Source organism: Abramis brama, assembly GCF_963993115.1.
Source record: "Abramis brama genome assembly, chromosome: 25".
NCBI classification, from domain to species: Eukaryota; Metazoa; Chordata; class Actinopteri; order Cypriniformes; family Leuciscidae; genus Abramis; species Abramis brama.
In genome coordinates this window covers 228,982-255,910 of record NC_139987.1, presented here as the reverse complement: position 1 = coordinate 255,910, position 26,929 = coordinate 228,982, and the positions used below count along the sequence as shown (strand labels likewise).

Below are 26,929 nucleotides of genomic sequence, written 5' to 3'. Positions count from 1 at the left end.
ACGCCCCCCGTTGTTCTCTGAACGCCCCCGTTGAGAACCACTACTGTAGAGAGTGTCTAAAAAGGTGACGAGACGCTCTGTATTGTATGGCCCAATAAGGGACTGTTCGTTTTTTATTTAAGGGGCCACCGGAGGAGTTTTGAGATCTGTTGTCAAAAAAGACATGACCCTCCCTTCGCCAGCAATAAATTTTTCTATGACCCTCCAAAATGATTGTGAAAAAAGGCATGACCCTCCCCGATAATTTATTGATTAGCCTACTTCTGTACTGGTTTGCGCTTGGCAAAGATGTTCAGATAGCCATTGTTTTTTAAAAAAAAAAAACATAAACTCTTGCTTTCTCATCTTACTAGGGCTGTAACGATAGACCAAACCTACGATTCGGTTCGTATCACGATTTTTTATTTTAGATTTTTAAAAAATCATGTTTTCGGTGCTGATGCGGTGTGACTCGTTCAACATGTGGGTGGCGCTGCCAACAAAGCATCTAAAAGCTGTCACAAAGAACCGGCAAAAGTAATGATTATTAATATGTAAAATATAGCAAGGAGACATTTTAATTGTTTAAACAAGTGTTTTCTGTGTCGACTGCAAAGATGAAGTTGACGATGCGTCGCAATCTTCTCAGAACGAGCCAGAGAGAAATGCACATTTCATAAGCAGAAAGCAGTCTGTTTTCCTTCGTTTTGAATTGTTCTGTTTAAAAGTAGACAATTCAAGCTTTCTATATATTTCTCAGGTCTGTGAGGCAAGTAGCCTACCTTACGCTGAGTTTCGGTTCATTTATGAGACAAGAGTCCAGTTCACTCGCCCGCGCCTCTGTGTCATGATTATCTATTTTCTACTATATTTACTTCTTATTTATTAAATCCAGATGAAACATTGATTAAAATTAAGATACAATTAATAAAAAAACGAAATTCACTTTAAAGAAAGGCTTTGTGCTTTCTGTTTGAGGTCTCTGTGAAATTTTTAAAGTCGCTTTCAGAGCAGTCATGTCCGTAATGGAGAACTGTCACGCCCGTAACATAAATGCGAACACGAAAAATAAAATAAAAATAATATTTTATGTTCTGTGGAGGCCGATCTTTATTCATCCGGTGGGTAGGCCTATATATCTTTTGGTTTGCACAGTGTAATTCATAGAATTAGGCCTACTAAAAAATATTTTGCCACCTAAAAGTTAAAGATTTTTTGTGTCACGTCACGTGTATTTCCCTCATATTAAATATAAAACGCATGTGTAGACTGATATTTTTCTAATGTCTTGACTCCTTTCAGACGTTTCAAAATATTGGTATTAAATGCATTTTCTGAGAATTTATATTTCAAGTTTTGACTGCAAATGTCACGTCCATAACACTGGAATCGCCCAATTTTAACGAATTTATCCTCAACTAGTTTTTGTGGTGTAGGTCTACGTATTTTATTATGTTAACTTAAATAATACTAATAGTAATTTAAAGATGTGGTAGCCCTACATCTTACACATTGTGGAAACAAAATAAGAATGGAAACTAAAATATGGTAGTATCGCGCTACAGCGCACATTCTATCAGCTGCAGTTCTGGCGCCTCAGTCCCAATACTGTAAAACTCGACGTACATTCACATCACATGTTAATGCAGCGGTAGAGTTACACTCACAGGACACTGTGCACTTATTCGCAATCACAAAAGTTCATTATTTGCTTGTGCTTTAAAGCTTTGCCGGGTAAACATTTCATTGGCATTCTGTTCTAACATGATGCACTTTTTCTGAGCGTGAACTGAAGTGCGCGCGCACTGTCAAACAGCGCCAAACTGGATTTTTGTTGGGTCAGACCCTTCTAATATCGAAGGGGAGGCTGATAACGCGAGATGGAAAAAAATAGCACCAAACAAGCCACTTTGAAATGTTGCTGTTTTCATGAATATAAAAGTTGGGTGACCCTCCCCCTAGACTAAAAAAAGTTTGATGACCCTCCCCTCAACAAAGAATAAAAAGACATGACCCTCCCCTATTTTCCTCCGGTGGTCCTTTCCATAAATACCGAACGGTCCCTAATGGGAATATGCGTTAGCACACCATTCTCAGAGATAGCAGCACCCATGGTTATGTTCCCGCCCCGTTGGCCTGGCACATCAACTGTAGCTCTGTGTCCGATGATATTTCGCCCACGCCTTCTGCGTTTCGTTAGGTTGAAGCCAGCGTCATCCATGTAGATGAAGCTATGTGGTGGTTCACTTGCTTCCAGTTCCATTATACGCTACATCCAGAAGACACAAAATGAGTTTTATGAATTACATGCATTTTCATTTTGGCCAAGATACAGTTACATCAAATGTACACAGCACATATTGCATCTTTTTTTCTACAACCATAGCAAATGTGTAAAGGTCACACTTACTGTACTGTATATCACTATACAATGTTGTACTCATTACTGTGAGGTACAATTGCTGCATGCTCATACATGTTTTACCTGTACGTATTGGTAACACTGCTCAGTGTTTATATAATCCACACTCACTCAGTGTTATAAGTAACACTGAAACAGTGTTGAAGTTAATGACATAATTAAGTGATTAATTGAGTGATGATTGAGCATAATTGAAGACACCTAATGTTAACAAGCAAAATCACTGAAGGAGAAAATCACAAATTGTAAGTCGCTTAATGGAGATCAGTGTTTGCTTTAGTTGGGCTCTTGACCCTTACATTTTTAACTTTAGATTTAGTTTGGCTGCTGTAACTGAGTTATAACTACCAGATGAACAAAGAGAAAATGTGATCTGGTGGTGTTGGTTATGTTTTAACAATTTTTTTTTTTTTTTACCTGAATCACTGAACACATTAAATCCCAATCTCTGAGTTAGATTTACTTTATTGATTACAGCAGCACTGGCCTTGTACAGTATAATAATTTTAGCATTTTCAATGTAATCCGAAGGATTTCTTAAGTTATTCTGAAAAACAACAACAACAAAAAAAAGATTCACAGGCTGATTCTTGACGTCTATGTGTCTAATTGAAAATAATAATAATGATAATAATAATAATAATTAATATTCTTGGGATTAATTTTCACTCTTTTATCATATAGTGACCTGTGGTGCTGTAAATAGCTGAAGATTTACATTTACATTTTACATTTACATTACAAATCTACATAAATGCAGATTTACATTTACATATATATATATATATATATATATATGTATTTATATATATATATATATATATATATATATATACATACATACATATATATGTGTGTGTATATATATATATATATATATATATATATATATATATATATACACAGTCGTGCTCAGAATTAATTTTATATAGATATATCAGAATTATATACATATATATATTTATACTCCAATTCATTGATTGTTATGCTAAATCTTCCTTCCCAGGACAACTGTCTCCCATCCCGTCTGTCTGGGAGAAAGTGTAAAAGAAAGAGGCATCCCAAAATATGACAGCTCAATTCTGACACCATCTGAAGATCAGAGCCTTACAGGTAATGTGAAAATTGTGCCAATGTTTTTATACTGCATCGACAAAAGTTTTTAAAGATTTGTTTTAATACAGTGTAACCTACTGGATATTTTTCTATTATTTAATAGTTTATTAGTTAATAGTGATGATTAAATGGCTCTATACTGTTTGTTTTATTTTCAGATGTTAACATTGAAATATAGTAAAGCTGTATACTTTTCTCTATCGGATTAAACTAACCTAAAAATTTATCTAAAATTACATCACAGATATTACATCATGCTGAAGCCTTTGCAAGAGGCATATATACCCCTCGGGTCACAGCAAGTTTTCACCAAGGTGGTAGGACCTAGAGATCCATTTCGCCCCTTTGCATACCTTGTTTATTCATGTAACCTGCCTTCCAGAGAATAAATATGCACATGCTTTGCAATTCATCCATTGGGTTAAATCGACTGAAGCGATCCCTTGATCAAAGCACAAACACAGCGAGTTATGCAATACTCGTTCACTCATCTCAGGGAACCGAGGTTACATTAGTAACCGAGAAGTTTCCTTTCGAGAGGTCTCTCCTATTGTGAAAGTAGCTTAAGCTATGGGGAAAACTCCTTTTCTCGAAAACATTGAATGGTAACTTGGTAGTTCAAATCAGGGTTTCGCAAAAAACACAGTACTACAACGGCTGTTTTGAAAGTTTTAAATGATATTGTAGGGTCAATGGATAATGGTGAATTTTGTGCCTCGCTTTTTATTGATTTATCAAAGGCTTTCGATACAGTGGATCATGGAATATTGCTGCACAGATTGAAGGTTGTTGGTTTATCAAGTCACGTTATTCCTTGGTTTAAAAACTATCTGAGTGGAAGAACCCAGTGTGTTCAAGCCGAAGGTAAACAATCTGATTCATTAGAGATTTCCAAAGGTGTTCCCCAAGGATCGGTGCTGGGGCCCCTTTTATTCACCATTTATATAAATAGCCTTGATTATGACATTCAGGATGCCAATTTTCATTTTTATGCCGATGATTCTGTCGTGTATAGCAGTGCTTCCTCTGGACAGCAAGCCTTGTCTAAGCTTCAGTCAGCCTTTAATATTATTCAGTCAAGGCTTCACAGTTTAAAACTTGTTCTGAATACTGATAAAACCAAGTATATGTTATTTTCCAACTCAAAAAAACTTGAAAATAATTTAGTATCTCTTCAGACCCTTCAAGGTACAGTGATTGAATTAGTAAAAGAGTACAAATATCTAGGCATCATAGTTGATGATGCCCTATCTTTTAGCTCTCATATCACTCAACTGAAGAATAAACTGAAAATCAAGCTTGGGTTTTATTTCAGGAACAAGTTTTGCTTCTCTTTTAATGTAAAAAAGAAATTAGTCTCTGCTACTTTTCTTTCTGTCCTTGATTACGGTGATGTTGTATATCAGTTTGCACCTTCTTATCTTCTTTCTTCCTTAGATGCCGTTTATCATAGTGCTCTAAGGTTCATATCAGATTGTAAATCTTCAACTCATCATTGCACTTTGTATCACAGAGTAGGTTGGCCTTCTCTGTCTATCAGAAGAAAAATGCACTGGTACTTAATTATTTACAAAGCCATCTTGGGGTTGTTGCCTTCTTATCTTTGTTGTTTTATGCAACAGAAAATTACCAAGAATTATTTTCTTTGTTCGCAAAACTTTTATACTCTTTCTGTTCCTTTCACTCGAACTGAGCGAGGTAAGAAGTCTTTTATGTATGCAGCGCCGTTTGATTGGAATTTCCTCCAATCTAAATTAAAATTAGAAAATCTGCTGACTCTAGACCATTTCAAATCAGTTATCCGGCAAATGGAAGTTGATCTAACAATATGTAACTGCTTTTAAGTGTCTTTAATTTGTTTGTGTGATGTTTATCTGTGATGGAATTGATTGTACTGCTGCATATTTTTGGCCAGGACACTCCTGTGAAAGAGATTTTTAATCTCAGAGAGCTTTTTCTGGTTAAATAAAGGTTAATAAATAAATAAATAAAAAATTAAAAAAAACTTTACTGGGGCATTGGATGAAATGTGATAAAGGGATTATTTTATACAGTACAGCTTATTGTGACTGTACTGGGGCATTAGGACCCATTAAGGCCACAGGTTGATCAGACCTGCTTGCCTTTCTAACACCTCTTCCAGCAGCTACCCAGTCTCTCAGGAATCAAAACTAATCAAGAGTTCTAGACTTTGACGGGTTCTTCTTATTTGCTTTCATGTTGCTGTTCTCATAATTGCTGTATGAAATTCAATGACCTATGGGGTCAAAGCCTGTTCCCCAATGGTCTCTGCTGAAGCCTTTGCTGGAGGCATATATACCACTCGGGTCCCAGCAAGTTTTCACCAAGGTGGTAGGACCCAGCAATCCATTTCGCCCCTTTGCATACCTTGTTTATTCGTGTAGCCTGCCCTCCAGATAATAAATATGCACTTGCATTGCAATTCATCCATTGGGTTATTATGCAATCAAACTAATCAAGAATTCTAGACGGGTTCTTCTTATTTGTTTTTATGTTGCTGTTCTCATGATTGCTGTATGAGATTTTTATAGACAACTATGCCTAGGGTCTTGAAGTTCTATCACACCACATGTAGCCACTTATATGTTTTCTTACTTGGCATATGTAACTCTTTAGGTATTTATAACACCACTGGTCACTATATGATATAAGTGTTAAAATTAATCGTAAGAAGAAGTTTATATTAGTTCAAGTTTGCTCTGTGTGGATGTATTGTTCTGTTCCAGTGATGTTCTATGACTAAACCTTGAAGGGAAAAGATATCACCTATGGGGTCAAAGCCTGTTCCCCAATGGTATCTGCTGAAGCCTTTGCTGGAGAAATACAACTCGGGTCCCAGCAACTTTTCACCAAGGTGGTAGTACCCAGCAATCCATTTCGCCACTTTGCATACCTTGTTTATTTGTGTAGCCTGCCCTCCAGATAATAAATATGCACTTGCTTTGCAATTCATCCATTGGGTTATTATGCAATCAAACTAATCAAGAGTTCTAGACTTTGACTGGTTCTTCTTATTTGCTTTCATGTTGCTGTTCTCATGATTGCTGTATGATATTTTTATAGACAACTATGCCTAGGGTCTTGAAGTTCTATCACACCATATGTAGCCACTTTTATGTTTTCTTACTAGGTGTAGCAGGGTGAAGTGTATCCGTGTTGATTATTGGCCAGTGTCATGTGAAAACATTGAACCTATCAGCAGTCTGGTGTCATGGTATAAAATGGGGAGGTTTTTGTCACTTGGGATGCGTTGACACCCGTACCGCCCCTTTACGGAGGCCGCCATTTATGAATGGGAGAGTAGGAAGTGCTGTCTCGGCTCTGTGCGGCCGTGCACAGGCTGCCCCGGGCTTTGAGGTTGGTAACCTACGTCTGTTTTGAGGATTTTCATCAATGGAACGTGTATTTACTATTTTGAGTCTGTGTAGTTCATTGACGAGCAACCGGCGGCATGTTGAGGCCAGCGAACACGCATAGTGTTGCGCTGAGAATGTTTCCGGTATGTATGAGGGCCATTCGCGTGTTTGTCTCTTTTATTGTTTTATTAGTAATTTTTCTGTTTCATGTTCGACAGATTTGAGTGACGAGAGCAAGGGTTTCACCTCTATATTGCGGGACGAGATGCGCGTCTGTTGACGTAACGCACTGTTGTCTTGCCTGGGCTTATTTTGGTCGTGTCGGAGCGAACTTGAACTTGCATAACAGTGAGCTGGGACGATTGCTCGCCACAGTGTGAGAACTAAAGTGGAAGCGTGGCTGTTTTCTCGCTGGCTTGCTCTTTGTGTGCGGGCGATCGTGGCCCTGTTGGTTTCATTTTGATTTGTTTCTTGTTGGTTCCGAATTGTAATTGAGCTTTTTTTTATTATTTTGTCTTGTGCTTATTTTGTGTGTTTTGTATGTAATTTCCTTTCCTTTCCTTTCCTTTCCTTTCCTTTACTCTTGAGTTACAGAACAAGATTGAAATGAATATTGTTTTTGTGTATTCTTATTATTCTTATTTATGTTTGTGAACTGACTGTTTCTTTCTTTGGGGGCTGGCTCGTACCAGCTAGTTAATGTTTATTGTTTGTCTTTTCTTTTCTTGTAAACAGTGTGACGAAGAAAGGTATAGAGGAGGGGTTTAGCCGCTGTTTAACGGGGTTCACAATGAGTGCTGTGCTTATTGAATCACCTGACTACACCAGAGTGGGTATGTGTGGATATTAAGTGTGTTGTGTGAATTGAGGGTCACAGCAGGCCATCTCCCTCTCAATTAAGCTTTCTCGTGTATTTGTTTGTATTTTTTTTTTTTTTTTTTTTGAACCTTTGTAAAGTGTTTGTTTTTCTTTTTCTTTTTGAGATGTGAATATTGAGCCCTTTAGTAGATTAATGTATTGATTGTTTTAAATTTTGTATTTGAATAAAACTGCCTCATCATTGATATTCCCTGGCCTATGTCTCTCTGCTCACCCATTTCTTGTGGTAACGAACCTGTGCGCTCCCTGATTTGGGGCTGATAGTTCCCGCTATATACCGGGTGGCGTAGTCGAACGTTATATAATTGTTGTTTCATACAGTTCCCTCAAGTACCTGACGCCACTGGTTACATAGGCATATGTAACTCTTTAGGTATTTACAACACCGCTGGTCACTATATGATAAAAGTGTGAAAATTAATCGTAAGAAGAAGTTTATATTAGTTCAAGTTTGCTCTGTGTGGATGTATTGTTCTGTTCCAGTGATGTTCTGTGACTAAACCTTGAAGGAAAAAGATTTCTCCTATGGGGTCATAGCCTGTTCCCCAATGGTCTCTGCTGCAGCCTTTGCTGGAGGCATATATACCCCTCGGGTCCCAACAAATTTTCACCAAGGTGGTAGGACCCAGCGATCCATTGCGCAACTTTGCATACCTTGTTTATTCGTGTAGCCTGCCCTCCAGATAATAAATATGCACTTGCTTTGCAATTCATCCATTGGGTTATTATGGAATCAAACTAATCAAGAGTTCTAGACAGGTTCTTCTTATTTGTTTTCATGTTGCTGTTCTCATGATTGCTGTATGAGATTTTTATAGACAACTATTCCTAAGGTCTTGAAGTTCTATCACACCACATGTAGCCACTTATATGTTTTCTTACTTGGCATATGTAACTCTTTAGGTATTTACAACACCACTGGTCACTATATGATAAAAGTGTGAAAATTAATCGTAAGAAGAAGTTTATATTAGTTCAAGTTTGCTCTGTGTGGATGTATTGTTCTGTTCCAGTTATGTTCTATGACTAAACCTTGAAGGGAAAAGATATCACCTATGGGGTCAAAACCTGTTCCCCAATGATCTCTGCTGAAGCCTTTGCAAGAGACATACAGTGAGGAAAATAAGTATTTGAACACCCTGCTATTTTGCAAGTTCTCCCACTTAGAAATCATGGAGGGGTCTGAAATTGTCATCGTAGGTGCATGTCCACTGTGAGAGACATAATCTAAAAAAAAAAATCCAGAAATCACAATGTATGATTTTTTAACTATTTATTTGTATGATACAGCTGCAAATAAGTATTTGAACACCTGAGAAAATCAATGTTAATATTTGGTACAGTAGCCTTTGTTTGCAATTACAGAGGTCAAACGTTTCCTGTAGTTTTTCACCAGGTTTGCACACACTGCAGGAGGGATTTTGGCCCACTCCTCAACACAGATCTTCTCTAGATCAGTCAGGTTTCTGGGCTGTCGCTGAGAAACACGGAGTTTGAGCTCCCTCCAAAGATTCTCTATTGGGTTTAGGTCTGGAGACTGGCTAGGCCACGCCAGAACCTTGATATGCTTCTTACAGAGCCACTCCTTGGTTATCCTGGCTGTGTGCTTCGGGTCATTGTCATGTTGGAAGACCCAGCCTCGACTCATCTTCAATGCTCTAACTGAGGGAAGGAGGTTGTTCCCCAAAATCTCGCAATACATGGCCCCGGTCATCCTCTCCTTAATACAGTGCAGTCGCCCTGTCCCATGTGCAGAAAAACACCCCCAAAGCATGATGCTACCACCCCCATGCTTCACAGTAGGGATGGTGTTCTTGGGATGGTACTCATCATTCTTCTTCCTCCAAACACGTTTAGTGGAATTATGACCAAAAAGTTCTATTTTGGTCTCATCTGACCACATGACTTTCTCCCATGACTCCTCTGGATCATCCAAATGGTCATTGGCAAACTTAAGACGGGCCTTGACATGTGCTGGTTTAAGCAGGGGAACCTTCCGTGCCATGCATGATTTCAAACCCTGACGTCTTAGTGTATTACCAACAGTAACCTTGGAAACGGTGGTCCCAGCTCTTTTCAGGTCATTGACCAGCTCCTCCCGTGTAGTTCTGGGCTGATTTCTCACCTTTCTTAGGATCATTGAGACCCCACAAGGTGAGATCTTGCATGGAGCCCCAGTCCGAGGGAGATTGACAGTCAACATGACTGGTGGTAGCTTCTTCCATTTTCTAATGATTGCTCCAACAGTGGACCTTTTTTCACCAAGCTGCTTGGCAATTTCCCTGTAGCCCTTTCCAGCCTTGTGGAGGTGTACAATTTTGTCTCTAGTGTCTTTGGACAGCTCTTTGGTCTAGGCCATGTTAGAAGTTGGATTCTTACTGATTGTATGGGGTGGACAGGTGTCTTTATGCAGCTAACGACCTCAAACAGGTGCATCTAATTTAGGATAATAAATGGAGTGGAGGTGGACATTTTAAAGGCAGACTAACAGGTCTTTGAGGGTCAGAATTCTAGCTGATAGACAGGTGTTCAAATACTTATTTGCAGCTGTATCATACAAATAAATAGTTAAAAAATCATATATTGTGATTTCTGGATTTTTTTTTTTAGATTATGTCTCTCACAGTGGACATGCCCCTACGATGACAATTTCAGACCCCTCCATGATTTCCAAGTGGGAGAACTTGCAAAATAGCAGGGTGTTCAAATACTTATTTTCCTCACTGTATATACCACTCGGGTCCAGGCAAGTTTTCACCAAGGTGGTAGGACCCAGCGATCCATTTCTCCCCTTTGCATACCTTGTTTATTTGTGTAGCCTGCCGTCCAGATAATAAATATGCACTTGCTTTGCAATTCATCCATTGGGTTATTATGGAATCAAACTAATCAAGAGTTCTAGACGGGTTCTTCTTATTTGTTTTCAAGTTGCTGTTCTCATGATTGCTGTATGAGATTTTTATAGACCGATCGATTGCTCCTGTCTGCCTCGCTGCCTGCTGTGAGTGTGTTTGCTTCGGTGCTGTAAGCTCCATTTAAGCCTCGTATTTCTTTGCTTTGAACCATCATTTACTACAATTTCTAGTTGTTTATACTACTAAAATACAGCTTACCCAACATCTCAGATTAACCTGACATCGCTAGCTTCCGTTACTACTAGCACAACACGCTAGTAATTCGCTAGCCTGTTAACGCGCCACCCGTGCGCTCAGCTATTTTTATTTATTTATTTTTCTCTTGCGCGCCCATGCCTTTGAGTTCATAAAAAGCTCAGGTGAGTAAGAATCAGTCAACAAACACGGTGAGTAATGTATTGTCCTGTTATTGTCACCTGCACTTCATGTCACATGTTTAGCATAGCCTTCTCTGTCGGCAATACAGGATTTATATGTGATAAATGTAAGGAGACAGTTAGGTTGACGGAGAAGATTTCAGAACTAGAGACACGCATCCAAACTTGAATTAAGGATAGTAAGAGTGCTAGAGATTGAAATACTGATTTGGATGCGCCTAGCATAGTGAACTCTTTACATGAGTCGGTTCTGGCTGAAGTAGAGCCTATGCAGCAAGGCAAATGGGTGACAGGGAGGGATCGCTCTAGTCACGGATCAAAAAACCACTCTTCCGTTCCGATCACCATAACAAATCGATTTGCCCCGCTCAGTGAAACACCCACTGAGAATGATTGTGCCCTAGTTATTGGCGATTCTATTACACGGAACGTGAAAATAGAGACACCAGCCACCATAGTCACATGTTTGCCAGGAGCCAGAGCGCCTGACATCAAAGCAAATTTAAAAGTGCTGGCTAATGCTAATCGTAAATTCTCTAAGATCATTATTCATGTCGGCACTAATGATGTTCGACTCCGCCAGTCGGAGATCACCAAAATTAATATTAAAGAGGTGTGTGAACTCGCAAGTACAATGTCAAGGACTGTAATTTGCTCTGGCCCCCTTCCTGTTCGCAGGAGTGATGAGATAGTTAGTAGATTGTGTTCGCTTAACGGTTGGCTGTCTAAGTGGTGTCCGCAAAATAATATAGAATTCATAGACAATTGGAAAAGTTTTTGGGGCAAACCTGACCTGTTGAAAAGAGATGGAATTCATCCCTCCTGGGATGGTGCTGCTCTTCTCTCTAGTAATATGGCTCATAGTCTTAGAGCTCAAACATGACAATCTGGGCCTCAGGTCAGGAAGCAGACAGACTGGCTTAACCGACCGTCTGCTAGCGGCCTCGCATCACCAAGGTCAGATAAATCCCATCACATAGAGCCTCTTTCACCTAGATATCATCATATAGAGACTGTGTCTGTTCCCCGAACTTGGAAATCCAAAAAACGTTTAAACCCATCTAAGGTTAAAAATTTAATTGATGTTCAACAAATAAAAAAACAGCTATAATACAGATGAACAAATGCTAAAGCTTGGGTTGCTGAATATTCGATCGCTTACTTCAAAAGCACTCGTTGTTAATGAAATGATTTCAGATAATAACCTAGATGTGCTGTGTTTGACAGAAACCTGGCTAAAACCAAACGATTACATTACTTTAAATGAGTCCACCCCGCAAGATTACTGTTATAAACATTACTGAAACGCAAAGGGGGTGGTGTTGCTGTAATTTATAGTAATATTTTCAAAACCACTAAGAAATCAAGTTTAAATATAATTCTTTTGAAGCATTGGTGCTTAATGTAAAAATATATAGTATAAACGATAAATCACGCTTGAGATTTATGCTGGCTACTGTATACAGGCCACCAGGGCACCATACAGACTTTATCAAAGAATTTGCGGACTTTCTATCAGAATTAATATTGACTGCAGATAAAGTACTAATTGTTGGTGATTTTAATATACACATCGATAATGAAAAAGATGCATTGGGATTGGCATTTAAAGACATTGTAAACTCAATTGGAGTTAGACAACACGTGTCAGGACCTACTCATCGTCATAATCATACTCTAGATCTAATATTATCACACGGAATAGATGTTGATGCTGTTGAAATTCTGCAGCAGAGCGATGACATCTCAGATCATCTAGTCTCATGTAAATTACATTTAGCCAAGGCTGCAAAGCCGACTCCGTGTTTCAAATATGTTAGAACTATCACTTCTGCCACTAAAGATTGCTTTATTAATAATCGTCCTGATCAGTTTCATCATCTCAGCATCCCAGATAGCTTAGAAGAACGTCTCAGGTTACGAATGTAACCTATGTTCCCTGAGAACAGGGAACGAGACAATACGTCAATAACGACGCTATGGGGGAACGCCTCAGGCGTGACAAGTGTCTGAAATCAAGTATCAACTCACAGCAATCATGTTGACCGGCGACATACAATCCTATGTCCTATGTTGGCCTAATTTCATCATCAGCCACTGCATGAAAAGACTCAAATCCGGCAAAATACGGGCATTGTAAACTCCTGTGTAATTTGATGTTTGCCGGATGTATGTGGGAAAAAGCGGATCAGAGTAACATGGAACAGTATATTTCCAGATAAACCCGGAAACCTCACATATGCGGACATATACAGGAATCCGTGAAATTTCACGGACATAAACACTGCTGGGTGTGAGGGGACTGACGACTGTTAGGTGTGAAGACCTTTCATATGTTAACCCTCTGAGGTCTGAGCTGTTTTCTGGGCCCTGGAGGTGTTCTGACATGCTCTGACATTTCTGGTTATTTCTGTTACTTGTGACATTTTCATGGCTAAAGTCTAATTACACTGTATTCAGCACAAACTCTGCTACAATAATATATCAGCAGCATGTATGTAAAAGTTTGTAGTTTTGAGATAATGACATTTATGCATGGTTTTTGAAAATACAAAAAAAAATTCTCACTGAAATAAGGCCATGAAACCCATACTGATTATTTCTTCACAAGACTTTTGAAAATTGTATGACGTAGCCTAGAATATTTGCTGCAAAACTATGTGAAAATCACCCTGACTGCTCATTCAGATAAGACAATATATTGATTTAAAAATTTTACGACGTGTTTTGTGTGAAAAAGCCTTATGCGAGAGCTCATTAACCCTCTGGGGACCACAAACGCGCCCGCGCGTTTTGCTCGTTTTTTTTTTTTTAGTAATGAAAATAAACACTAAATGCTCTGTTAATTTTGATCTTTCATTTTCGTGTAATACATCAATCGATCCTGTTCAGTTTCTATTTTTTTTCTGTATACTCACAATAAAAATAAAGTGTTTTGCTTTTTGACAAATAAAGAAAAATTAACATGATGCGATTTCTGCCTTCTCTCTGTCAGTAAACTCCCATTTGAAACGCGTTCGAAAATGATCTATAACTCCGCGAAAATTCAGTCAAACAGGCAAACAGACCCACGGGCATAAAGCTTGAGATCGCATCTTTTAAATGAAGTCATTTATATAAAAAACAAATATTCTCAGCTTCTGTAATCTGTATAAAAAGAGAGCGACTCCTGTCGAGCTCATTACGAGCTAATTCACAGTAATGTGACCACTCCCCGGAGAGCGCGTGCTATTCAAACGCAAATTCTGAGAACTATTTCAGAGCTGTGAAACGCCCACATCAGCTGTAAACAAAGCGCGTCGCGACTCCTCGCGAGTGAGACATTATAGCCTACCTTATGGAGAAAAGATTCCTCAGAACAGTGCTGATGAGGAGCAATATCTCCTGAAATGAGGAGCAGATTCCGCTGAGGAGTGAGGTAGGCTGTTTTCTTTTCTCACGTGTGGAATAACGTTATGGAATAACGTTAGTGTAGGCCTATGTAAACCGCAAAAAGATGAATCGCATTTCTATAATATGACTCGCCTTTCTGTGAGATGAATGAAGGGGACATATTTGTAAAGACTGTTTAGCCTAAATATGAATCGCGCGTCTGTGTGTGAAAGAATAAACTGCTTTGCTATAGCCTACTGAGATGAGTAAAAATCGACTGGAATATGTTGAAATAAAATGTATTTGTATAAGCAACGTATTAAACTGCAAAAAAAATACTATTTTTGTCAAAAATAAATTCATAGACTAAGATGTTAGATGTTCCAATGTTGGCTATATTCAAACTAATGAATACATATGATAAAATGTAGGCCTATAATCTTTTTTTTTTTTTTTTTTTACAAAGAAAGAGTACACTTGAAATATTGTTGAAATTGTAATTATTGTTGTAATTGTAACATTTTTTATAAAATAGCAAAAACATATTTACAAGAGAGATGTAAGCGAAATCTTAAATGGTCAATATAAGTCTTCTTCTAAATACATCTTTTGTCCTTGCATTGTGGCTCAGTCAGTTTCACACCTGAGTGAATGGCTCATTATGCAGAGTGGGTGGGACATTGTAATCTAAGGTGTAAACTACTCCTCCCCCTCGCATATTGGCTTTCCAAGCAAAACCTGTTTTACACCATTTAAATCAATGTATTTTTTTTTTTGTGAACGATAAAGCAAGACTATTTTTACATCATTTTGAAGCTAGAACTCAAAGGGACAACATCCATTAGTCAAAAGTATTGTGGACACATATTTAATATGTGTTTTGTGGTCTTAATTCAGCAACTTTCATTTTAATTTTTTCCAATAACCACGCATAAACATTATTCTCTTAAAAATACAAACATCTACATACACGTTGCTCGCATATTATGGTAGCCCTGTTTGTGCTATATAGAGTGAATTTACACCTTTGCCATTAACATGTTTATAAATAACTGAAAAAAGCACAAATGTCAAGGCATGTCAGAACATCTCAAGGACCCCAAAAACAGCTTGGTCCCCAGAGGGTTAATATGTAAGCTTTTCTCACCTGAGAAAGACAAAGAACCTCCCCTAACGGCCCTATTAGGAGCTATCAGGCCCCTATCATTCTGAGCAACCTTGCACAATACTGTAAATGAGGAGATTTAAAAAAGAATGGCTTTTAAATTGTTTGGATTTATTTACAACACAACATAATCCAAAGATACACAACAAATGCCAAAAAAGCACTTCAAAGACAGAGACCTTTGTGCCATTCCTAAAAACATTGTACATACCTTTCATTTCCAAGATTTTCACTTTACCATGTTCACGTACTGAGACTCATGTGAATGTTGAAGTCCTCAGTGGCATCTGGGACCTGAAAAAAAAAAAAGTGAACATACTGATATCAAGAGAAAGGCCTGCACGATTTTGGAAATAAATATTAGATTTTTCTGGTTAAAATTGCTTTTTAAAATTCCTTTTTAAAATTCACAGAATACACACACACACACACACACACACGTTTCCAACGATATATAATATAATGAACACCAGGTTTGTTGTGCCTTGTAGGCATAAGGTATATGCGCAGTGCGGATAAAATAATAATAACAATAAATAACCTATAGCAGCCTATAAATCTTCCAAAAGATTTCAGTAACAACTAAGCTAGAGAAAAAAATATTGATTATCATGTTACTTCAAATGTTTCCATCCGTTATGATGATATGAAATGAGATAATAATAAAAACATGAAGCCGTTTGGTGCGTTTTGCTTTCATCCAAAATATGATACATTCAAACGCGATCGCTTGCAAAATATGATACATTCAAACGCGATCGCTTGCAAAATATGATACATTCAAACGCGATCACTCTCAAATATAAAACATTATGGTTACCATAAACATATCTATGTTTGAGCAGATATCCACAAACACAGTAAACACGGGTCTAAATATTATAATATTCCCCATATATCTAGCAACAGTTCAGCTGCAACGTGACATTTATGCAACAATAACAAACTAGGCTATGTAAGAATTTCTTACCTTATCTTTCTTGTCTTCAAATCGCGTTCTTCTTCTTCTGAGGTAGCCTAAATCCAATGTAAGCTCAGGCACGTCTTTCAAACTCGACGAAAAGTGAAGTGAAGTGTTTTGTTGTTGAGGTAACGAGCGCGTTCGCGTTCCATGTGGAGATTTGCATGTGAATATCTTTTGCGCGAGTAGGCGTGGCCAAATTAACTGTAATGAGCAAGCGTTTGAGAAGCTGGACATCTTGTTGGTTTTATACAAATTACTTAAACAGAGAATATTTGTTTTCGTTTTGAATCCGATCATTTAAAAGTACACACTTAAATGTTTATAAAGGTATATGGCTCATAAATGTGTGACAAGTATTCGCTGAGTTTTGTTTCAGTTTATAGACGTGCTCAAGAAAAAAAAGTTCACCGCGACGGAGAGGCAGAAAGCACACCCTGTTTATTTTCTTTATTTTACAAAAGCACAATGTTTTGATTTGATTGTAAGTGGACACATACAAAAGGAGAAATATCACAGATTCTTTTTTATATTTCTTTTTTCTGTATGACCATAAATGATGGAGTAATTTAAGTTTATAGTGCTACAATGTGGAGAAAATCCGGCAAAACGCGTCGGCGCGTTTGTCGACCTCAGAGGGTTAATGACTGACACTAACACAGTGCTGGCTGTTCTCAGAGGGAGGGGTGGCCAGGGAGGACTTCAGGATTGAATTATCTCTAGATTACTATAGGCTACAGCAAACAAGCTTTTTGTACAGAAAAATAAAATTCTTAAGGCCCTGAAACACAAAACCGACGTCAAAGAACTAGCAATGACTAAAGCCAACTCTAGGGTTGGCTCACTGTGTCAGGGCCTTAAATCCACTGCATGAAAAAAAGTCTCTTAATCAAATATTTTTTTTATAAAAATAGGACAAAATAAACACCCAGTCTGAACATATACGTTCACAAAAACATCAGAATATTTAATGAAATAAACAAAGGAATTTAATGGAACAAATAAAGAAAAATGAACCAAACATTTCAGAATATCTCACATTTTATTGTGAAGTTTTACAAATTGCAGACAACAACATTTGTCACCTTTTTCACAATTGGCTTTTAGCTTGCTTAGTTGGGGACATTTAATTTAATATTCAACAATATTATTGATCTGCCTGCGTTGACACTATTATATGAGATCTGAACTGAGCTGGACGATGACATCACGGTTTTCTCCAAAGTGGCTATATATATATATATATATATATATATATATATATATATATATATATATATATATATATATATATATATATATATATATATATATATATACACACATTTAAATTTATTTATTTATTTATACAACAAAATGAATCACCACTGAACTGACTTAAGCTGGACTGTGAAGCTATTTTCTTCTGGAAACAAACTTTCTTGCATTATTTTCCTGTTATCTCTGTAAAGCTACTTTGAAACAATCTGTATTGTAAAAAGCGCTGTATAAATAAAGGTGACTTGATATTTATTAAAAAGGTAGAAGGAACCTGAGCTTTTCTACTCCACTGAATTGATGTGCGCAAGCAGGCTCACTCGTCTCGTCACACTGTGCCAGAACAGTACTACTAGCTTATAAAGACTGAGGTCACTACAGTTAAAATCTCTTGCTGAGTTAATACAACTTTAAACTATTAATGTCTATGAACAAATATGAATTTTAATGTTTGTGTGCCTCAGCATTTCTGAGTGAACACCGCTGGTTCACTCACTATTTTAAAGTGTACTGTCGATCACGTGATATGACGTCATGACGTGCAGCCCTAACTGACGTTACCTGAAAAATCTATCCAAGATGGCTACCCTCTCGAGCGACGTGGTATCAAGCATGAAACAACTTGTAAGTAAACCAAAACACTTCAAAACTACTTTGCTTGTTGTAATATTGTAAGAATATCATATTACACGTGATATTTGACTGTTAGACGAGGCTATTTTTAAGTTGCAAGCGCGGTGCCGTGGGCGCGATTACCGTCAGTCCGCCTGCTAGTGACAGAATATCCTGTGTACTGTTAATGTCGTGGCAGGGCAATAATGTTAACGTTAGTCAATAACTCTTTTCAGCAAGCGATAGTCCTTCTGTTTTTGAGTGTGTTGCTGCTGTTTGTGTTAAGCGCCCTGCTCTGGTAAGTTCAATGTGATTCCTACATGCACCCAAATGAGCTAGTGGCTAACGTTAGCAGTAACGTTAACTTTTACTCAAACAAAGTTAAGGTTATGGACATAATAGTTACCGAATGAACTATGCAAGTTTTTATTAAACCTTTACAAACGTCTTTTCATTATAGGTTTAAGTGGAAGGAGTGCAGTGAGCATCCCCCAAAATCAAGGTGACTCAAATGTTAATTTAGGCTGTAACTATTTTTCACCATTTCTTTTATTTGGAGCCTAATTCATTAGCATCAATCAAAAGTCTCTTAAAAATTAAATATTTTGCTGTCTGTTTTTGTGTGCATGTGCAGACCTACATTGTCACCAGAGAGCAACTTTATCGGTGAGTTACATTAACTTGAAATTTTGTATCATTAATTTTTCATTAAAGAGGTTGATTGCATAATTTGACTGGTTTCATATTGATTGTTTTATCTGTGCCGGTGAAGGACTTCTTGGGGAAATGGGCGGCTCTTCGGATTGAATCACAGGTAAAACAGACTCACTTCTCTTTTCTGCCACTCTTCACACATATTTCTATGCCAATTTTTTAATATGTATCACATTCAAATGGAACAGCAAATGCCACTGTTCACTGTGTGTAAGAACTATCACTTTGCATGTGACCATGTTGCTCAACAATGTATTTTAACTGAACATGTTGCATCACAAATGTGTTTTCTGTTGCAAATCGAGTATTAGTCTTTTTATATAATTATTTTTGTTTGTTTTTGGTTTTGTAGCTTTGTGCTGAGTTCCAACGCATCACAAACGTCAACATACGGAACCAGTTCTCTGCTGTGCTTGACCAACATACACCTGCACTGGTGGCCTTGTATAGGCAGAAGGCAGCACGAACCGGAAAGATATCAGAGGCGCTGCGTGACATCTTAAAGATTTATCAACTGGTATGTTTTGTCTCTTATGTTTACTGTGATGGCCAACTTATTCAAACTGAAAATTCAGTTTTGTGGTTCTTGCAGATTGTGAATCCATTTAAATGCTTTTTAATTTCAAACTTTACAGGAATCTGTAAGGCGCCTCCATAATTCAGAGAACAACCCACACAAATACGACCCACAAACCGGGTAAGACTGCGTATTGTATACTGTAAATGTTAGTTTAATCTACTACTATAATACCAAAATATTAAATATATAAATACCAAAACTGAATTTCATTAATGATGCCTGCAACTTTTTCCCCCAGAATAAATTCATCACATAACCTGACTGTGACCACATACCTCTTCGAAGAATTAAGGACAAATTTTACAGACGTTGACCCTGAATGTGTAAAAGGTAATCTTAAAGATGTTGTAATCATTTTAATGTCCTCTGTTTTACTTAGTTTTATTGGCATTACATTTATTTATGATTTATTTAACAGGTTGCAAGACGTATTTTGAGACTTTGCGGAGGAAGTATTCTTTGGCTCAGCCTGAAAAGGCCCAGAAAAGAAACACTATGAAGAACATTGCAAAGAACCATCAAAGAAAGAGACGGGTAAGTTAAAGGTTTAGTGGAGGATTTTCTTTTTCCGGGTGGATCATCAAGACTATTGTTCTTCCTAATTGTCAATCATTCTGGTGATATGTTTACGTAAGGCCATCGTATGTGCTTGCAAGTAAGCATGTATGAGCGATGCCGACAGCAAATTGTAAACGGAGCATGCACGAGGAGAACTGGGCCCGTGCATGCTCTCTCGTACACGTTTAATAGGCGTTCTCTCTCGGGAGCAGGTAGAGTGTTGCGCATGTGAAAGTGGAGAGGGCGGTTCTTTTCTAAAATTCGGAAAAATCCTCCACTTTACCTTTAAGAAACTGGTTAAGCATTTTTTTTTTTTTTTTTTTTTTTCAGAATGTAACTGTCCTCCTCTCTGTGTTTTAGTGGTTAAATTACTGTCATGTTTTGCAGTTGGTCCAGGTCCAGTGTTGTACAAACCAACACAGAAAGGGAACTGTGGAAGACTGCAACAATAGAACTGATGAAGATGCTATTGTTGATGGAAGGCCAGTGTGGATGGTGAGGTCTCCACCAAACAGAACCACAGAGTTATCTGCTCTCTGCTAGGTACTACAAACCAGACTAGAGGCTGACCCACGCTACATGTCACACCACCAGTGCATCATGGCAGTTTGAAAAAATGAATATTTACATATATTTTATATACACTTTAATTTCTATATTTCTTATTTATTGATCTCATGTTATATTGTATACTTTGTATATTTGTTCCTTTTTGATGTGCATGTTGCTTATCTCCACGTTTTGTATTTTATTCCTTTACACCTTTGTTCACATTTCTTTTTCCCCATTCATTTTAATGTATGTTTATAATGTTCTTTGGAATGGTCATGTTATATTTGTTTTTGTTCCTTTACATTTTCATCCCTTCAAATATATTCCTTTTTAATGCTTGTTTATAATGCTCTTTGGAATGTTTTATTTACCTTAATAAAAATGTCAGACTTTCTCATTGTTCTTTGTGTGTGTTTTTAAAATTATATTTGAATATATTAAAATTGGGGGAAGGGGGGTTTAGTGTATACTGAGCAATATCTGCATAGCTGGCCTATAACCAATCAAATCACTGTGCGATAAGGCCTAGGGGTGGGCTATGTTCTAAAAGTAACCAATCAAATCACTTTCCTGGGTTTTCAATGTGTCCTGTCCTCCAATAGTGGTCTGGGTAATGGGAGGAAGGGGGGAAGGCCAAAAGGTGCACAAAGGTGTGAAAATGTTCTCTTGAAAAAACCTTTGATGGGATTACTTGCCATGGCAACAAATGGCTGTAGCACGGAAGTATACGTCCACAACATACATCCGATTTGGTATCATTTCGGATGTATACGGATATATACAGACCCATGGAATTTGAGCTATCCGGCCAGTATACTCCTGGATTCTTCCGAATTTCAGCAGTGTATACAGGAGTATACTGGTCCGGATACACCTCTTTTCATGCAGTGAGCTTGAATGATGAGCGCGCGACCTGGATGTATAAAAAGGGCGCCTTGAAACCATGACAACATCCTATCGTCTGAAGGGACTGTTGCAGGCAGGCCCCGAGGCATGGCAGGGAGACGTATCGTCTCGTTCCCTGTTCTCAGGGAACATAGGTTACATTCGTAACCTGAGACGTTCCCTTTCGAAGGGAACTCAACAATACGTCATAACGACGCTATGGGGAACAAAATACCCACTCCGCCATGCTGAGGGGAGTGCATGCCAGAAGGCAGTGACAACTGTCAGAACCAGAATTCAGAAAACACTGGAACCACTCACCCTTAGGTCACACTGGGCTGTCAGTGACAGCACTCCCTACCGGTCATAGCCCAAGCTAATGAACCAAGAAACCGCCAGAACATAGTTAATGGGGGGTATATCTGGGCCAGCTCAAAGGCTTAGGACCACAACTTCCAATAGAAGGGGTCTCTTCTAGGGAATGTGGCTAGGGAACCCGAGGGACCCCCAGCCAGTCACTATTCAGGGGAGCATGCCTCCTGAAATACCACCAGGCTGGCCTGGTGATCTATACTAAGACACACAGTCTGGCCATTGCCTGTCTGTCCAAGACAGAGCCTCTGGAAGTTGCCTTGGATAAGGCATTCAGAAACCGAAGGCCTGCGAAGCTGGCAGAAACCGTTCAGTTCCGGATCACAGAGACGGGATCTCCCGGAGAGTGTGACTCAACCTCAGGAAACGACGGAAGTCGTCCACTCAATCCACGGGTCTACCCAGTGCTCGCTCCGAACACTGGGGAAGTAAGAGAGGGTTCAAAACCAGGAAGGTCTACTGAGACCTAAGACCTGATTGACCCCCTCATGTGGGGAGCTCCAGTACATGAGGGCTCATATCAGGAAGGCAGGAAGGTCATATTAGTGGCGACCACTAACCCTAACCCTGACCATAAAATATGGATTTTAGAAAGTACACAAGACGTTCAGTCGTGTGACATACCATAAGTATGGGTTTAAGAAGGTACGAAGCGTACGTACCAAAAAAGAAAAATAGATGAAGTAAAGGTGCATGTACTTCATCACTCTATATTCAGGACGGCCTAGTGAGGCCTATAACCTGACGACCACAGTAAGTGGGAGCTCATCCTCAGGAAGGCCGCTGAGGCCTGTGACCTGACGACCACAGAATGTGGGAGCTCGTATCCAGGAAGGCCGGTGAGGCCTGTAACCTGACAACCACAGCACGTGGGAACCCATGATCAGGAAGGCCAGATAAGGCCTGTAACCTGATAGTCACAATGCGTGGGAGCTCACATTCAGGAAGGCCTGAAGAGGCCTGCAACCTGACATGTGGAAGCTCACACCCAGTGAGGCCTATACCTTAGCGACCACAGTGAGTGGGAGTTCACATTCAGGAAAACCTGACAAGGCCTACAACCTGACCTGTGAAAACTCATAACCAGGAAGGCCGAGGAGGCCTAAAGCCTGTTGACCACTGAATGTGGGAGCTTAATACTCAGGAAGGCAGTGAGGCCTGTGACCTGACGACCACAGAATGTGGGAGCTCGTATCCAGGAAGGCCGGTGAAGCCTGTAACCTGATAACCACAGTATGTGGGAGCTCACATTAAGGAAGGCCGGATGAGGCCTGTAACCTGACATGTGGAAGCTCATGACCAGGAAGGCCTAGTGAGGCCTGTAACCAAGCGACCACAGTATGTGGGAGCTCATATTCAGCCACTGTATGTGGGAGCTCACATTCAGGAAGGCTTAATGAGGCCTATGACCTGATAACCACAGTATGTGGGAGCTCCTATTCAACCACTGTATGTGGGAGCTCCTATTCAGGAAGGCCTAGTGAGGCCTATGACCTGATAACCACATTATGTGGCTATAGATATATAGATATTTTATTATTATTATTTTCATGTATATTAAGTTAAAAAGAGTTGAACAAAACATTTTCATAAACAAATGTATATTATTTAATATTTTTATTGGTGGTCTTATGTTTTTCTTGTCACATGACAACAAGATGGCTTCCTTTTATTAAGGCTTTTTTCTTTTTTACATTATGGAGACAGTTACACGCTAAGACTTCTTTTACTTGTCACGCACACTCAAAAAAACATTTAAATAACGTTTAGCATCATCTGGTTTGTATCCTTTGCATTGCAATGTATTTAATAACTAAATAGCTTTAAAATAAAAACGAACCTCATCACTGACCCTAATTTGTTGCATGTGAGTGATGATACTTAATGATCACATGATTTCTGAGGGTTGCTTTTGGTTTGTTTGGACTCTCTTTAAGAGCAGGACCCCTGCACCTTTAAGGCTGCAGATGAGAGAGAGAGAGAGAGAGAGAGAGAGTGAGAGGGGGTGTTGTGTTGTGTGATGCTCTGGTGCTGATGCTGAGCTCTGGAGTGATCAGTGCAGCAGGGGAAGATGCGCGTGCTTGCTGACTGCTGGACGGTGCGAGGTGGTGAAGAGGGATGTTGCTCTGAGTACAGCTAACAGCCATCGTCTCGATCCCTTCACGCGCTGGACTTTCAGAGCTTTTTCTTTTTAGTTTGTTTTTTTTTCTTTTTTTTTCTTTTCTGTAAACTTTTCCGATATGATTTGTAATCATTAATAATTCAGTGGATTTACTTTCCCGCTGTTTTACTCCTCGCACGAGACTACACCTGTGCGCAGTGCCCTCTCAGTAAGCGCGCGCTCTGACTCAGCATCGCACCTGCCCGCCGCTCACCATCTCACGTGAACCACAGCTGGATCCCAGCTCGGAGACAATCAGCCTGGAAGCGCACGCGAGCGATATGCACCCTCTCCACTGGAACTACTAATTACAGATATTCATATTCCTGCGCAACGGTTTTTTTTTCTTTTTTCTTCTTTTTTTCTTTTTTTTTTTCTTTTTTTGGAGGAAAAGTGTGCAGTGGGTTAGAATAAGAAACTTGAAATGTAAACAAGCTAAGAAGTTAATTGAATTGCTGAAAGAGCTCATGAAATCAAAGGAGAATGCAAATGAAGTGCAATCTAACTTGGTTAAATTAATCAACATCTGTGATGAAGCCAAAAGAAATCACCACTGCCTGAAGTTACCACTGCCTGAAAATGAACTTGAAAGGCAAAATCACTGGTTTCAACAAAAAATGGAAACTTTTGATGGTTTTATACAAGATGTAAATTTGTGGTTTTCAGAGGTTGGATGGCATAAAAAACACACTATTGCTGAAAGTGTAAACACAGATGACAGTGTTTCTAATGTGTCAAAACATAAATCAAACCACAAATCAAGTTCTTCATCACGTGCATCTTCAACATCCTCTGCTCGCATTAAAGCTCAGGCAGAAAAGGCTGCTCTCATGGATCAGGTTGCCACTCTGCAGAAAAGGCATGACCTTGAGGCACAGGAAGAACAACTAAAAAGGAAGAAAGAACAACTGGAATTAGAGACTGAACTGGCAGCAACCAATGCAAAAATTAATGTACTTGAATCAATGGAATCAAGAAACAGCTCAAGAGTATCTGATGGGATGAACTCGTATTTGAGAAAAGGAACTGCTCAAAAGAAAACGTCAGTCAAATTAAATCCACAAGCAAAGACCTATTTGCCTGATCAAGTGCAACAAAGACAGAATGTGCAGATGAGAACTGAATCTTCTTCCCAGCAACAGGTTGTTCGACCAAAGGAAAGAGCTGATGGATCATCTGTTAGAGCTCAGGATATGACTCATCTAACACAACAACCTGTATTTAATGATGATAATCAAGGTGATATCTATCACATAATTCAAAGGCAAAGTGACATCACAGCTCTTCTCACTCAACAAAATCTCTCTTCTACTTTACCACCAAGAGACATTCCTGTTTATGATGGTGATCCATTGCAATATGGAGTTTTCATCAGGGCATTTGAGAGAGGAGTGGAAAGAAAGACCGATGACTACAGTGACTGTCTGCATTTCCTAGAGCAATACACCAGAGGGCATCCAAAAGATTTAGTCCACAGCTGCCAACATTTGTCTTCAGCTGAGGGCTATAAAAGAGCAAAAGATCTGCTTAAAGAACATTTTGGTAATGAACATAAGATTGCCACAGCATACATGGACAAAGCATTTGCCTGGCCAGCGATCAAGCCATAAGAGGGAAGAGGGCTCTGTGCTGGGCGGCGAAGAGGGCTTATATATCTTTTATGTTGAGAAATTCAGGTACCTGTTTAGTTTTTTGGAGATACTTCAAAATGGCTCGTATTTGTACCTCAGTCAATGGCTTCGGCGTCACGTCTCCTAGCCAATCGTGTATATTGCGTTTCCAAATTATGTCTTCCCCCAGGCACATCAGTTCGAAACTCCAGATTATGTTCTCCTCCACCCACCGGCCTCGTGCAGTTACACTTCCTGCCCTATATAGATAAGTGAGAGATGGGGTCAATTTCACTTCATGGCCTCCCCACATGGTGATTGAAATGTTTAATTTTTCTCTAGTGCAGGTTTCTAATTGTAATGGCTCAAATAAATCAATCAAATGTTTTCTTTCGTTTTTGTTTAAAATTTTTCTCCCCGTTTCCTCTCCTGCCCCTCCCAGTTGTCCATCGTTGCAACATTCTCAGTTGTTACTGACTGCTCTTCTTTGACAGCTGACTGCTCTCCTGTCTCTTCTTCGTTTTCATAGATTTCTACCAACATATGACTGGCTTGGTTGGGGTTGCTCCTCAAAAATACCTCTACCTCTAGCCTTTCCAGTGTCCAATTATCTACCAGTGCTGGTCTGATTTCCCCTCCATTTTTGACTTCAACGACTGTCACTTTCCCACTGTACTGGTCTTAGACATGAGCTCACTACCATATACATGTTCCTCAAAATTGTGGCTCCTCCCAAACCCCGAGGCCAGGTGTACCACACATCTCTTTTCAGGTATGGGATATACAATGGATTCAGTGTGGTCTTAAGGCTTCAAAGGTTATCTGTCTTTTGATCGCTTTAACCCAATCCACTAAGGGCCACTCATCCTCAAGTTGATTCAGATTTGTGATTTTTGTAAGAATTCATTTTTCTTTTGAGTCGTCAATTCTTGTCTCTGTCCATCATCTATGAATACTTTTTCTAACCAAAAATGATTTTTGATGCCTTTGGTTTGTCTTAATGCCTGTTTAAAGTCATTTTCTTCTTTTCTTTCTCTCGATTCCCTCCTATTCTCTTCATCATAA

General features: G+C 38.9%; 1 long non-coding RNA gene across 2 annotated transcripts; it reads left to right on the top strand.

The window, feature by feature from the left end:
* The first annotated feature begins 19,196 nt into the window (after positions 1-19,196).
* LOC311076703 lies at positions 19,197-21,186 on the top strand. Of its 2 annotated transcripts, XR_014604693.1 has the most exons (4): positions 19,197-19,246; positions 19,499-19,843; positions 19,965-20,056; positions 20,145-21,185. It is a non-coding gene; the product is annotated as an uncharacterized lncRNA (long non-coding RNA). The 2 variants fall into 2 exon arrangements; XR_014604692.1 differs by having other exon boundaries at positions 19,499-20,056; positions 20,145-21,186.
* The last annotated feature ends 5,743 nt before the right edge of the window (positions 21,187-26,929 follow it).